At 42.3% G+C, this 14,689-nt stretch overlaps 1 long non-coding RNA gene across 2 annotated transcripts in view; it reads left to right on the top strand.

Annotated features, from left to right (window-relative positions):
* Nucleotides 1-13,482, top strand: part of LOC122868905 — a 29,707-nt gene extending 16,225 nt beyond the window's left edge. Inside the window, exons 2-4 of one of the 2 annotated variants that reach the window (XR_006376205.1) lie at nucleotides 5,344-5,403; nucleotides 9,437-9,540; nucleotides 10,022-13,482. This is a non-coding gene — a long non-coding RNA (uncharacterized LOC122868905). The remainder of the gene's footprint in view (nucleotides 1-5,343; nucleotides 5,404-9,436; nucleotides 9,541-10,021) is intronic. The other variant, XR_006376204.1, reaches the window with a different exon arrangement.
* Nucleotides 13,483-14,689: the final 1,207 nt, after the last annotated feature.

The following is a 14,689-nucleotide window of genomic DNA, read 5'->3' as shown; positions in this document are numbered from 1 at the left end:
CCCATGAAGGTCACAACAGCAGAGCCTGAGCTGAGACTTAGTGGTATTATACCACAAAGTGTTTAAGTGTGGAAGTCTGCTAAAAGCCAGGACGAAAGGGGAAGTGGAAATGTATGGAAAATGACTCAGGTGTTGAAATGTTGTTGAACCGTTCAAAGGTTTTGTGTATATTGTAGCAATCTTACTTAACATTTCTCTGCTGGTTTTTTAAAAATCCACAGAGCCAGAATTTTGTTTACTGCTTATCATAGCTAGGTAAGAGTAGAGTCACTATACTGCACTTGAAAAAGAAATATTGTACAGCTAATCTGACTGTAATGTTAGAGAGCTTTGACGTTTTAGGCTATCCGCCCCTGTGAAAACGTTTTGAGCTTCAGCTTCTGTTCTGTGTAACCTCCGGAAGCAGGTCCCCTTAATTTCATGTTGAAACTATTGTTTAAAACCCAAAGCAAACATGTACAGAGGTTTTGGGTGTTAACACACTGTGGAGTCCCTTTCATGTGCCCCCACCACATGTTCCTGATATTACCCCAAGAATTCAGTAAACAACCTTGATCCTGACTTAAGTCAAGAAGTGCCATCTAAGATGTGGACGTAAATGGGGAGTAAGAGAGAGTAAGAGAGGCAGGAGACATCTGTCGAGCAGGCTCTCATTTCGTAAGAGGAGGCCGTCTATTGGTTACAGATGATGCCCTGTTTGATAAAAATTAACTCTTTCAAGATAGGTAGCTTGCATTAGGGGTCTTTCTGGCACCAAGGGGTAGTCAAATATTTCAGCTGACAGGTCAGCTGTTTGTTGTTGATCTTTCATCTGAAGGATGGTCACAAAATAGCTGCTGTTGCCTGTAAACAGTTCTGTCACATCATTCATACTAAGCAAGATGGATGTTTGTGTCTGTCAGGGTCAGGGTACATGCATGTTTTGCGTGTTTGCCTGCATGTGTGTAGTAATGTGTCGGCATACAGGAGGATGAGTGAGATGGACCTGGCTGCCTTGAAGGTACCGGTGTGTGAGTGCGCGGCCTTCCTCCAGGAGTTTTCCATTCATGCCTAGTGCCTGAATCACCCTTTGCAATGTCCTCTGCCAGGTAGACAGAGGGGGGAGCAGAGACCAATTACTATTCAAAACCTGCTATTATTATCATCAGAGAGGCGGCAGCCCTCCTTCCGCTGCACTTATTCTCATCTCCACCGAGACAGAAGGACAATCAGGCTCTTTTGTCTCGGAAATGTTTATTTATGCCACAGATTTGCCAAAAGACATGGAAAAGTCCTTATTACAGGTCATGACAGTAGAGCCACAACACATTATTCATTTTCTGTCCTTTAACCTGGTAGTATCTATAGGGAAATTCTTTTGAAGTTCACACCCTGCTGTAAAACATGGTCATTATTCAATTATGCGAGAGCTGTTTTTGAGACTGTAGACCTTAATCTACGTAGGAACAATTGAGAATCACCATTATTTTTATTTTATTTTTTTTATTTTTTATTCATAAAGAATACAAATATGAATGAGAGAAAGTTGTTGACATGCAACATGAATCTGATGTTTGGTCAAAACTCTTGGTGCCAGTTTTTCAGACAGGGATTAAGACTAGTCCTTGACTAAAAGCAAAATTCACTGGAACTATCCACTAAAAAGCACCATAGTCTTGGACTAGACTTAATCCCTGTCCGGGAAATTGGCTTATAATTTTACACAATAGTACACGGTATGCGCTTCCATCCACTGAGCCACTGGGACAGCATTAGCACACGGTATGTGCCTCATTATTTTTGACACTCTCTTAACACCAAGTAGCCGTTTTCTTTTATTTTCTCAGTAAGAAGATGAGGCTACTGTAATCAAAGAAGACAATGATCAGTGCCAGCCTCTTGGCCTGGCCTGGTACCTGCTTTGATGTCATATTTTGGTGTATAGCGGGCTGTGGCCAATGCCAAAGAGCACCCATAGTCGCCAACTGTCTGACAGGCTGCCTTTCATCAGAATGACATCACTGTGCTACTTGATTACTTTCCACAGGCTCTTCCAGGCCTGGGAATTTTCTCCCATGAATCTGAAATCGTCATCCCCGCCTTTACACCCTTAGTCTCAAAATAAAAGAAACACACATCTGAGACACACATAAGCTTGTGTGGCATACATACAGTATTTATATTCAAAGCTAACAGTACACCAACTGTTTGTACTATGGGGGATTTGCCTTAAGTTTTTGTCAGGCGTTGTCCTGCAAGAGGCATTTCTGAAGACAAGCTCAGTTTGATTCTTTAATACAGTGTCTTTTGTGATGCTAGTGAAACCAGATGGAGCTCAATAAATATTAATAGGCAACATGAAGAGACAAAATGAAACATGGAAAATAAAAACAACTGTACACACTGCTATCTTTGAACCCAACATTTCCCCTCCCTTGATTTTCTCTCCATGGGGGAGAGAGCAGTGATAAATTACAAGGTAGAACCTGAAGTGTTTGCTTTTGGAGGATACTGCCGTATGAGGTGGATATTTTTAACCAACTTCTCTGGCTGGCAGCGTTGCCACTCTGGCCAGCGTCTGCTTCACAGGACGGCTGTCTGTCTTCACCTGTAGGTCAGGAGCAAACTGCCTCTTCTCCCCACATCATACAGACTCTCCTGTAGATGCCCTGAGGATCAAGAGGTGTCTGTGGGCCCCTGACCATCCTCTGACTGGAAACTAGAGTTCAGAATTTTCAAAAGCATAACCGTTTCAAAGGATTAGAGAGTGTTTGTTTATTCTCAGCAGAGAGGATGTAGAGAATGACTGCATATCTTCAAGAGGCTGAAGTGGGATAGACAGTACATAACTCATGCAGCTGCCAAGTTCGCACTGCTCTTTGATGTATTCAGATGCATACAGCACATATCCTCTTACAAACACCAGTAGGTATAATCGTGTGATCTAATTAGAAACACGTACTGAGATATATTACAGTCTGTTTAACCAAGGTAGAGTACTACTTACCTGCTTACCTTACTACCTACAAAGCCACCTAAGCCATTGAAATCTGGGTGTCTTCCCGCAAAGATCTCATCATTGCTTATGAGGTCACCTTTGGTCGACCAGTGGAAACATTTATTCAAAACAAGGTAACATATCTGTTTGGAAATATACAGCACCCACTTCCCTTTCCCCTGTGGCAGGAAGAAGGTGGTCATTTGTGGGAAGAAGAAAGTGTTACTCAGGCTTTACTCACAAAGAGTGCACGAAGAGCCGTCATCGGGACACATCATCTTGTTTTTGTGATGACTAATGAGTAGATTGCTACCAGCACCTTTCACTATGTCTATCTGGTTTTGATCTGTTAATAATTCGCATCCCCCCCGGAATCAGGGGATGGGGGTTCCTTTTGGACACTCCACATTTTTCTCTTCTCTGTAGGTCTGTAAAGTAAATACTAGGTACGACTACCATAAAGTAATCTACAAACACAATTAAGGCAAAACATCAGGAGAATAAGATGAAATTCCGTGAAGTGAATATCCTCACATCTGGAGGACAGGTGTAGGCCTAATTCTCATGTGTCAGAACTTTCTCCTTAATTTTCTTATTTAAGAGTCCACAAAAGTAAGAGTGAAGCGGTCGTGTACCTCAGGATTTGATATGGGACAGTATTTAAGTCTTAGGGCAACCAAGAGGCATGGTTATCCCTCTAAATTGAAAGCACGGCAGGCAGGTAGGGGAGAGGACAACTGTAACGTGTCTGAAGCGTAACCTGTTCTCCGGGCCTCGCTTTGAAACCAGATGAACATCGGCTGCGGCCCTGAAGTCATTACACCTTCAAAGGTAATTAACACATGGCTTTTGTTTGGGCCCGATGAGCCCCAGATTATGTAGGTACAGATGGTCAGGGGGGCAGAAAACAGATACCAAGAGCAAGGTGTGCTTGGATGTGCTTTCATGTCAGCAGGAAGTGCTTGACCCCTGGCCCCCTCCTGACCTCAAATCTAGGCTGTCAACGCCACTTCCTTGAGTGCCCTGTAAAGATCAACATGTGGACAGAGACAGGGGGCCTTCGAACCTCTGCACGATGCGCAAGATGACCCAGCTGGCATCTCTGCCCTGCAACAACTTTTGCCAGTTATGCTAATATAAGGTTATATAAGATCAAAGGCTTGTTATATCTATTTTTACTGAGGTCTGTGAATGAAACTGCAACATTAGTTTGTGATACTGTGATACTGTGATATTATACGAACACAGGAGCTGGAGATAGAAAGTTGTTTGGTAACGTCACGTCACCATCAGCAGGTTTGTTTCTGCTCTGCTTTAATGTTTTGAGCTTCTTTTTCACTTTGTGCTAAAATTGCCACCTGGCGTATTTCTCAAGGTGATAAATAGCAACACTTTTTGCCATCAAAGGGAAGGAGGTGTCCTTGACCTTGGAGCCACTTTACCCTACGCACAAGCAGTAACTTCCTGGAGTCCCCACTGGTTGCCTAGAAACTGGCTCTGGTCAAGAAATAGTTCGGCACATTAACCTCCTGTAAAAATAGGAGTTGTCATTTTTACACTTCAGCTTTTCTGGTTGATGGATTTTGTTACCCTTCAACAGAGGCGGGCTAGCTGTTTCCCCATTTCCAGTCTTTGGGCTGAGGAAAGTTTGCCTGCTGCTGGCGTTATATTCATATTTAAGCTACTGTACAGTCAAGAGAGTAGTATCAGTCTTCTCATCTAACTCTCAGAAAGAATGCGAATAAGCATATTTCCCAAAATGCCGGACAATTCCTTTAACTTTGCTTTTACTCAGAATCACCTTTTACTCAGTGTGATGAAATAAAAAATCCACATTATAAAGGAGGAGTAAAAGTTATTCCTTTAATAGTTATAATAATTAATAGTTATTGTTAAATGGTAACACATCCTGATTGGTGCTGGTGCAATGATGCTTCGCTAGGTTATTTTTGTTTGTTTGAATCATTGTGAGCTTTTGATTCTAGGTGACAAAGATTTGAAACATCCAGGGTGATTCACATTACTTGTACTGACTATTTAGTATGTCAACGTGTAAATGCATCAGAAGGTGTTAAGATTCAGATTCAGATAGCAGTGGTAAACGCTACTCCATGTGTTGTCAGTCAAGAGCATCGGAAAGCTCCAGATCTACAATATCGGTGCCCCTGCAAGCATCAAACACACACGCACACACATGCAGAGGCATACACACACAGACACAGTGATCCCAACAGTTTAATATGAATTATCTCAAGCAGACACTTGGATCTGTGGGTCAGCAGTCTGTCTCAGGAGAGTGTTTGATGATTGCGTTTTATTGTTCCAGAAGGTCAAGATCTTCAAAGCTCTCCTTCTGTTCTCCACAGGGCACCCGGGCAGCAGCTGTCGGAATACACTCGGCTTTGTGTTTTTATACGAGAGAAGAGGTAGGTCAAGCCCACTCTCACAGAAATGTTTTTACTGGGGGGTAGGCACTCAGTGGACACCATAATATTGTTGTTCTGCCCTTTTGTGCTGAAGAGCGGGAGCGTGTGAATCCTGTCGGATGGGACGTCACCTCTCCCCGGTTTGATGCTGATCAAATAGCCTTTTTGCCATGATTTAGCAGTATCCCTATGTGTGTGAATGAATATGTACGTGTGTGAATTGTCACAGACAGAACCGACCACCACTTGGGCTTTAGATCAAATTTCTTCCCTCTTGTGCTCCTATAATGCACTGTTTAAAAGCTTATACACTGAAGCAACACCATAGTCTTGTACAGTCAATGTTATTATGAGATGATCAGGTCAGATGATCTTACCTGACTTGCTTGTTAGAACATACCAAAATACATATTCATTTTTCTTGTCATATTATTGGCTCCCATAAAGCCTTACTGGTATCTGCTGTATATATACTGTAGCTTCCAAGCTGGGAGGCAACATTTTTAGATTTGCTATTTGCAGTGCTATACATATCATCACACAGTGATAACTGTGGATATTTTTAGTATATACAAGCCTCTTAGGGGACAAGTGAGGGTCTTGACCTGACAAAAACAAAGGCTTGAGCATCTGTAAATACAGATAAGGGGAGAACTACAACCAGCCCACCTTGCACCATTTGGTTTACTCAGAGCCCTTTAAAAAGATGTACTACCACATAATTTCCTCTTGGCATCGTCCAGCACAGCATGCAGTCAACAAGGTGCACTCTGCATAAATAAAAGGAGTCTGTAAGTTAAGGAAAATGGCCAAATGAGAAAACTTTCTTCTTGCCCAATCCGACGAGTCAGTGGTTTAGATCTGTCATGAGAGTTGATGGGCCCCCACCTCCGCTAGGAAACTCAAATCCAACAAGGATGCAGTGATAAGATCTGGATGGTGTGGCCTGGTGTAGAATAGTTCACACACTGTTTCTCTGACCTCCTGCACCCTCTGGCTGACCACCCTGAAATGCTGACTTTTCTTACACTCGCTGTGATGCTGCTCCACCCATGCCCTTCCCTCTTGACAGGATGTCCATGAAAGACTCCCTCTTGCCCCCTCCACCTGTTTTCACACCCAGTGAGCTGAAGAGGCTCCTTTTTGTGCCATTGCTATGCATTTGAAGTGTCCAGTTGTTGAAGACATACACTTGAGACGATCTGTGGTTTGTGCCTTTGATAGCTGGAATGCTGTTTTGGACTTTCTTACACAGCATGAGTCAAAATGCACCAACCCTAAGCCAATTTATTTTCCAGTTTTACAGACATGTAGAAGTGCTTTCTATACTGTAGCTGTGTGTCTCATCCTTATAAAGCCCACTGAAATAACAATTTGTTTCCACTTAACTTGCTATAATTCACCCAGTTTTGCTTAATTGCAACTCAAATTAAGGTGATGAAAATAGCAGCCACCTACTCTGCTACACAGTAATACCACAGTATATCAGTAGTTTGTCACAACTGTCAGATAGAGATGATGTTTTAGCTGCACTGGGCAAAATCTTGCTTGGATAATTCCTACTCTACAATAACAGAGCTGTTTTATGTTCCCCCTGAGAGCCACTAACATTGAAGACAGCCAGTTAACTCAGTTTGCCAGATTTCTTGAATCTACAATTCCCAACATTCCCCAGGCTTTTCAGTTTTTACAGTTCCAAGAAATAACAAAACACAGATTACATGCAAATATATATCAATTTATCAGTTTATCTTCTTTGCAGCTTAAATACAAACAGTAAAATACACACACTGCAGCAAAGCAGCTTGCTAGACTTTGTGTCATTTCATCAGATCTGTAGCGAAGCAACATCAGTGAACTTGCTGGAGAGAGGGAACAGTAGTAGGAAGGGGTTAGTACTCAAACAAAATGCTGTCACTTTGATCATTTCCTACTGGTTTTTGATCTCAGCACTCTTGAAAGGACCATTAATGATGTTTAATTGATTATGTAGATGAACAAGCATGGTTTGCTCTCATATCATTTATTCCTCCCCTTTTTTGTGTACTCTCTCCAAAAGAAGATCGTTCGCATGCCATATTGCCCCTTCCCTTTCTTCTTCTAAAACAAATAAAGACGTCAAACATCAAAGCTGGTCTTGGTTAATAAAAGAAGACCTCAAATATTTTCCATTATGTTTGACATGGTTTTGGGTTTCGCCAACCAGAGGAATAACAACAGGACGAAATAAAATGACGCTTTTTTTTGTTGTTGCTCCGTTTCTGTGTTACAGAGGTTAAGCAGACCAAACTTGAGCCTGTTCTTTGATCTTGTTAGCTCTAATTATTCAAAGGTAGTCTTTCTCTCTCCTACTTCTCTTCTGGGACTCAAGTCCCCCTCGCCCATCCCTACAACACACTCTAGTGCTCTCTTTTCTTACTGTCCCTTTCCACCCTCCTGATTATGATATCCAGAGTTCCCGGCTAAAACAACAGTCTGTCAGAGGATCACTTTCCTTTGAAGTTGATGTCAGTCAATTGTGTTTCTGTCTTGGGCCAGAGGACTGACCCTTGACCTGCAGTGATTACTTCCGTGGTGCAGCCAAGCAGAGATAACTGTAAATGCAGGCCTTTGATATCCACTTGAGAGCGGGAGGTTTAGCCTGAAGGGAAATACAATAATAGTCAGGCATCTTAGCATGTGTGTGCACACACTCACACACAGATAGACAGACAAGGCACCATATGGCAGAGGTCACGGAAACATGGGTATGACTTCCTGATCAAAGCCGTAACACAATGATATTTGAACCTCTCAGAACCCAAATCAGAGAAGATTTGTGGGGGGCTGATAATGAAATCTTTATCTTAAATCTTCCTCCTTGTTTCAAGCCTTTGTGGCGATTCAAGAAAACATATATTAGAAACCAAAGTGATATTAATGTGACCTCAAGTAAGTATTGAGTTTCATTTTATTGAAAAAATGAACTACAAAATGTAACCATAGATTCCATAAACGCACAGTGGGAACAGACAGTGAGTCCACATTGTAGGCCCAAATGTCAGATGCATTCTCTTTTATAACAATTTCTCCTTTAAATATCACATTGATAGTATCTGTTTGCATCTGAATAAATTAGTGTTATCTGCTTCCACTCATTTGAAGGTTTTCCCAAGTGAAGGCTGCAAGACAGTCCAAGTTCAATCATGTCTGAGGTGATGAAGAGACAGAGAAATGGAGACAACAAAGCTGTTGAGATTCTAGCAGGAACCACTTGTTGAGGTTTTTTAGAAAAAGTGTGCAATGAATAAAAGAAAAGTAGAAATATTCAACACATACATCAGTGATGGGAGTCTGTTTTGTTATTCAATGTATTTTTTGTTCCTGCAGATGCCTTTTTTTCTGCAGATGTTTTTTTATCTTTGAAACAGGTATTTCAAACATGACAGTCCTTTTTCATCCATGTCCAGATGGCAGACTTAAAAATCACATCCACAAAAATGCATGGATAATATCCATTCTTGCATGCATAAAAATGTAAACAGTTGTAAATATTCAAGCTGCATTTGGCTCATGAGCCAAACTCACTGTCACAGCTGATTAACTCTTTGAGAATGGTGTTACAAAACTATTATAATCATGTTTTGTTTAAATCAGTCTGAGTGAGTGGATTTAAGTCTTCAGAGAAACGCCATCATGGGCCCAACACTCTGACATCAGCATATATAGTCATTACTGGAATGACTGTTGACATGTTCTACTAAACAAGACCAGAGTCTACCACGCTCTCATGTGAGAGAAAAATGAAGATGAGCAGATGAGAGTACCTGATGGGGACTCACTCTCTCTCTTCATCCTCAGTTATAATTATGGCCTTTCTTTTTTCACTCTCTACTTCCAGTCCGCTGTGGTATTTTTTTATGAAGTAAAGAAAAAACCAAAAAGACTAGCATGCTGCTGGACTGAATGTCATGTTCGAGCTCAGAATAGTAAACATAAAGCCTTGTAATTTGCAGAATGCTTTTGTCATCTTTACCTCTAATTTCTCTTTCAGCACAGAGTGAGTGCCACATATGAAGACTGGGAATCAAAGGAAGCCGTGGAATGCGTCTGGGTAAAAATGAACACAAAAATGAATGACGGTTGCGCAGTCTACAGGTCTTTACTATATATGTCATTGCTCTTCTTTTCACACCCAAATGATATTCAGTTCACATCATTTTATAATAAATTTGTCCCAGTGGACAGATTGAGTTGCAGTAGGCAGTACAAGATATATAACACGTAAAACACAAAATAGTTACAAAGTAAGTTTGCATGGTGACATTAAAAACACCACCATGTAAACTTCATATGCACATGAAACAACAAAGCTTCTTAAGTAAAATGGTGACTGATCACAATCGACATGATCAACAATATAGTTTAGGCTGTTCCTGTCATGGTTTTGGGTTTGGTTGTTTCCTGTTTTATTTTGTAAGTGTGTTGCCTCATGTGTCTTGTGTAGTTTTACTCCCTGTCTTTGTTTGCTTTTCCCTCCAGTTTTGATTGTTTGCTCCACCCTAATTAGTGTCCTCTGTGTCTAGTTATCCTGTCCTCACCTGTGTATATAGTCTGTGCTTCCCTTGTTCTTTTTCAGATCATCTTCGTCCTTCGTTTTTTCTTTTGTTATTAAATCACTTAACTACAGTAGACCTGCCTGTGTGTCTGCATTTGGGTCCAACTTATGCTTTCCTGGTTCCCCGGCTTGATTAACCATGACAGTACGATCTGACCATTTATGGACCCAGCAGATTATTCCGAGGAAGAGCATGTTGTCATTTGTGACCTGAGATGGAGCAAGACAATCAATGTCTTCCACAGAGAGGCAGTCACTGCTCTGGTGCATGGGAAATTGTCAGCCATGCCTGGTCTGAAGGAAGCCATTCCTGAACGGGTCACAGATTTCCTCTGAACCCAGAGACCTCAAACTGAATCCTAGCTAGCTAGCAACCAGCATGCTAGCTTCCAGCCTTCAAGCCAGCCTGCCTGTTCTGAGTTGACCTCTGCCCCAAACCCATACCTGGGGCCCACCTGGCCCTGGGAGGTCCTTGCAGCCTTCAGCTTAGCTTCTGGCCTACTAGTTACCAGCCTTCCCTCCGGCCTGCTAGCTTTCAGCCTGCACCTCAGCCTGTTCCTGTCCTGAAGCCACCTTCTGGAAAGACCCCCAGAAGGAAGCATGGCTCCCGTGACGTCTTGCTTCACCGCTGCCCAGCTGCTCGTCCTCACTGCTGCCCTGCGCTGTGGAGGTCCCGCTGCCCAGCACTCCAGAGACTCACTAGTACCGCCATGTCCTGCCTGTGCTGGATCGCAGCTGCCTCCTGTCCTGCTTGGGACTCAACCATCTCCTCTTCCTGCTTTGGTTGGGCTGCAACGTCCTGAGCTGCAGCTGTCTCCTGTTCCTGCTGAGCTGCAGCAGCCACCTGTTCATGAACTGCAGCAATCTGCTGAGCCGCATCTGTTTCCTGAACCTTGTTAGCTGCAGGTGAACTGCTACTGTCTCCTGTTTCTAAGCTACATCAGTCTCCCGTTTCTCCTGACTCTGCTGAGCTGCAGCAGCCTCCTGAACTGCAGATGTCTACTGATTCTGCTGAACTACTGGAATTGCATCTTCCTGAGCTGCTGGAATCACCAGACCCTGAGCTGCGGCAGCCTCCTGATCCACTTGAGCTGCAGCCTCCTGGTTTCTTGGTATCCCTGGTTCTACCGACTACTCTGCCAGCCTCCCTGTCCCCGGTCTGCTGCCCTGCTGCCCTGCTGCCCTGTCACCAACCTCCAGTTCTGCATCCCTATCGTCGGTCTCATGCTCAGATCTCCAGCCACGTTGCCAGCCTCCAGAGGGGTTCCGCCTCCGCCCGCCGGCCTCCAGAGGGTCTTTGCCTCTGGCATCCAGTCTGACCTCTGGAGGGGTTTTGCCCTTGTTGCTGACCTCTGGAGTTGCTCCACACGTCTGGTCATCGTTTGGACCTGCTCTGCCCTTCATTCGTGCCCCCAGGCTGTCCGCCTGAGGTCTTCTGCTTGGCCCTTGAATCCCATCAGGTTCCCTGGCTTGACAAACCATGACAGTTCCTCTGTTTGATATTAAATAAATATATATTAAGTTATTAAAACAACAAATCACAAAAATATACAGCTCACTCAATAATATATATATTGAGTCATGTCATATCATTTTGTATCAAAATTATCTACCTTTGTCAAATATACTCAGACCTCAAAACTATTATCTATTATTGATTCATACTTTGGACACAGAGTAAATGCAGCTTAGTGTGATGGAGTGAAGTGTTTTCATTCCAACGTTGGAATTCCTGGTTTAAAGATATATTTGACTATATCAGAACAACAACAATCAGTTATATCACTTGGTCTATAGTTTTTGTCTGCAAATAGTCGCTACTCCACAGCACATTTCTGCAACATCTTCCATGTCTAAACATGAATGCAAGCATTTTAAGCACAAAGTGCTCCTGGACATCAGCCCTCCACATTGTAACATAGTCATAATACTGTCATAATAAGCAATTCTGCAAGTTCCTTATCAACAGCACTTGGTAATTTCCTGATCCTGAAATAGGAAATATGGGATGTGTCAAGCAGCTTATGCTGTTTCAAACGGCTACCTCAGGAGGGAGCTGCAACTGCTCAGGATTCTGTAATAATTTCAGTCAGCTATCGACTGCAGGCTCTGTCACCTGTCACCTTCTCAACCTGCTCCTGTTTGTCCTTACCACCTTATTCCCTGTGAACACTCCTGGCATAACGTAAGCAACAGCTTTTGCTTGTGAAGTAGGACAGAACCCAGAATCAACCCTGCTCTCTCACTAACTAAATTGACAGCAGTCTGCCAGTATTTCAGGTCTTCTTGTGTCTCTTTTGTCCTTTCAGTACCCTTCCTGTGATCTGTGCACTGTGTCCTTTCATGACAGGAAAATCAGACTTTGTCAACCTGCTGGATGACTTCCTCCAGGTGACAAATGTTGTCTTTCTTGCTCTGTTCTCTCTCGGTATTGTCTTTGTTTTCATATTTATCCTTTTGGAGTAAGTGAAGAGTTCATGTAATGCACCTGTTTAGTTGTCTCTTTCATGTGCCTTCTGTAAATACTTCAATTAGTGTGTGAGGGAGGAGGATTTCAGCTGCTGTCTCTGAGATGTAATTTACTCTCATGCCAAGACAAACTCCACTGGTTACAAGTGTCCTTTGTATATTTATCATTTTACCATGTGTCATTTCAGTCGAGGGGTAACAGGATGAAAGACACTGAAAACTTAGCCCTTCAGTCATAGACATTTTAGTGAGTTGTTACAGTGATTTAGGAGAAGTGTCATTGTAAAACGAAGGCCTGCTCTTTCTTCCTTACATTAAACAGCGGTGTGTTGTCCTCGGTCATTAAAATGTAAATAATTTGACCACTCCCATGGTGAAACCTCCCATGTAAACAGCCTCAGTGCCATGTACCAGCCCTCCACTGATATGAACTTTGTTTAGGGGTAGAGTCAGGGCAGAGAGGAGGGAACTACTTGAGGAGACTTAACTTTGAAAAGCCCTTTCATGTCATGGAAAAGCGATGAACTTCTGTTGTAGTTTATTGCCGGTGTGATTTTTAAAAGCATCCCCCTGGCTCTTTGAAGTGGGAATGGGTCTGTTTTTCCTCTGCAGCGGTGTGACTGTGTCACTGCTCATCTGTTTCTTGCCTCTGATTAGATCAGATGAAATCCTTTTTCAATGTCCAAACTGGTCAGACTGAACTAAAACTGGTTCTAACACAGAGCACCGAATTACACTCTGCAAATGCAATTCAATCTTACAGGTGTCTGGTGAAATTCTGGTGACTTGTCCTATATCGGATGACATGAAAATGATTACAAAAGATGATGTGTTGCTCTACTGTTGCTATACAGTATATGTTAACCTCAGCTTTAAAGGAAGAGTGTGGCATTTTGGGAAATAAATTTTTTGCCATTAGTGTTAGATGAGAAGTTCGATACCACTCATGTCTGTACGGTAAATATGAAGCTACAGCCAGCAGTTGTTAGCTTAGCTTAGCATAAAGACTGGAAACGGGGGGAAACAGCTAGCCTGGCTCTGTTCAACAAAAACAAATCTGTCTACCAGTACCTCTAAAAATCACTAATTAACATGTTAACGTGTTATATCTCATTTATTTAATCAGTAGAAAAACCAAAGTAAAAAACATCTTATGGAGGTTTTTGTGCCGGACTATTTCTCGGCTGGGACCAATAACTTCCTGGAGTTTTGCTGGTAGTCTGACAATTGCTCAGAGAAAAGAAAACGTCTGGCACATAACCCCCCATAAAGCTGTGAATTGTCGTACACTTCAGTTTTTGTACGGATTTAAAAAAATTAGAGATAATCCGTTAAATTCTCAGTTAAACTGGTGCTGGTAGGCAGATTTAGTTAATTTTGGATTAAACCAGGCTAGCTGTTTCCGCCTGTTTCCAGTCTTTATGCTAAGCTAAGCTCATCAGCTGATGGCTACATATTAACCACATAGACATGAGAGTGGTATCAATCTTCTCATCTAACTCTCGGCAAAAAAGCAAATAAGTGTATTTCCCAAAATGTTGAATTATTCCTTTAATATGCCTATTTTTATAATACTGTTTCTATTAGCTGAGAGTAAAACCAAAGGCTTTAGTGAATGATTGGACTAAAGAAAATTGATGCCTTCACTGACAAAAATGCCTCATCTTCAAAGTTAGCTGACCAGACCATAATCGTAGTATCTTTCCTCACTTTTTACTGATTTTGTCATGCATGCCTTCATGCTGCTGAAGCCAGTGCTTCATTATGCTTTTACAGCCTATTCCGGTCATACTCACGCTGCGGTCACACACTTCGAATTGTTCTCCTGACAGCTGTCTGTGCCTTTATAATAGCTACTTGAAACAGAGGAAGGTTTTATTTTCTTTCTGGGCATTATTTTTACTGATTCATGTGTCTTTTTATGATGTTATTTCAGCTCAGAGCGGGTTCAAAAATAGTCACAAAGTGCAATTCCCAAGCATTTATATACCTAACATATAAACATTTTTATTGCCCAAATGTAATTTTGTGGGCAGAAGTAACAAGGGAAGACAAAAAAAGACACGCATTTTTTGATTTCCTTCCAATAAATGTTTGGAATTGTAATAACCTCTGGGACAGACAGCCTGTTACTGTCTCATGTGGCTGGAGGATCCGGGTTGCTCTCTCTCTCTGTGTTATGCGTGTCCAAGGGCTTGTTACTCCTTGAGGTCTTGGTTT

This window comes from Siniperca chuatsi, linkage group LG21 (assembly GCF_020085105.1).
Source record: "Siniperca chuatsi isolate FFG_IHB_CAS linkage group LG21, ASM2008510v1, whole genome shotgun sequence".
NCBI lineage: Eukaryota > Metazoa > Chordata > Actinopteri > Centrarchiformes > Sinipercidae > Siniperca > Siniperca chuatsi.
The sequence above is the reverse complement of the archived record's forward strand: the minus strand, read 5'-3'. Positions and strand labels throughout refer to the sequence as shown.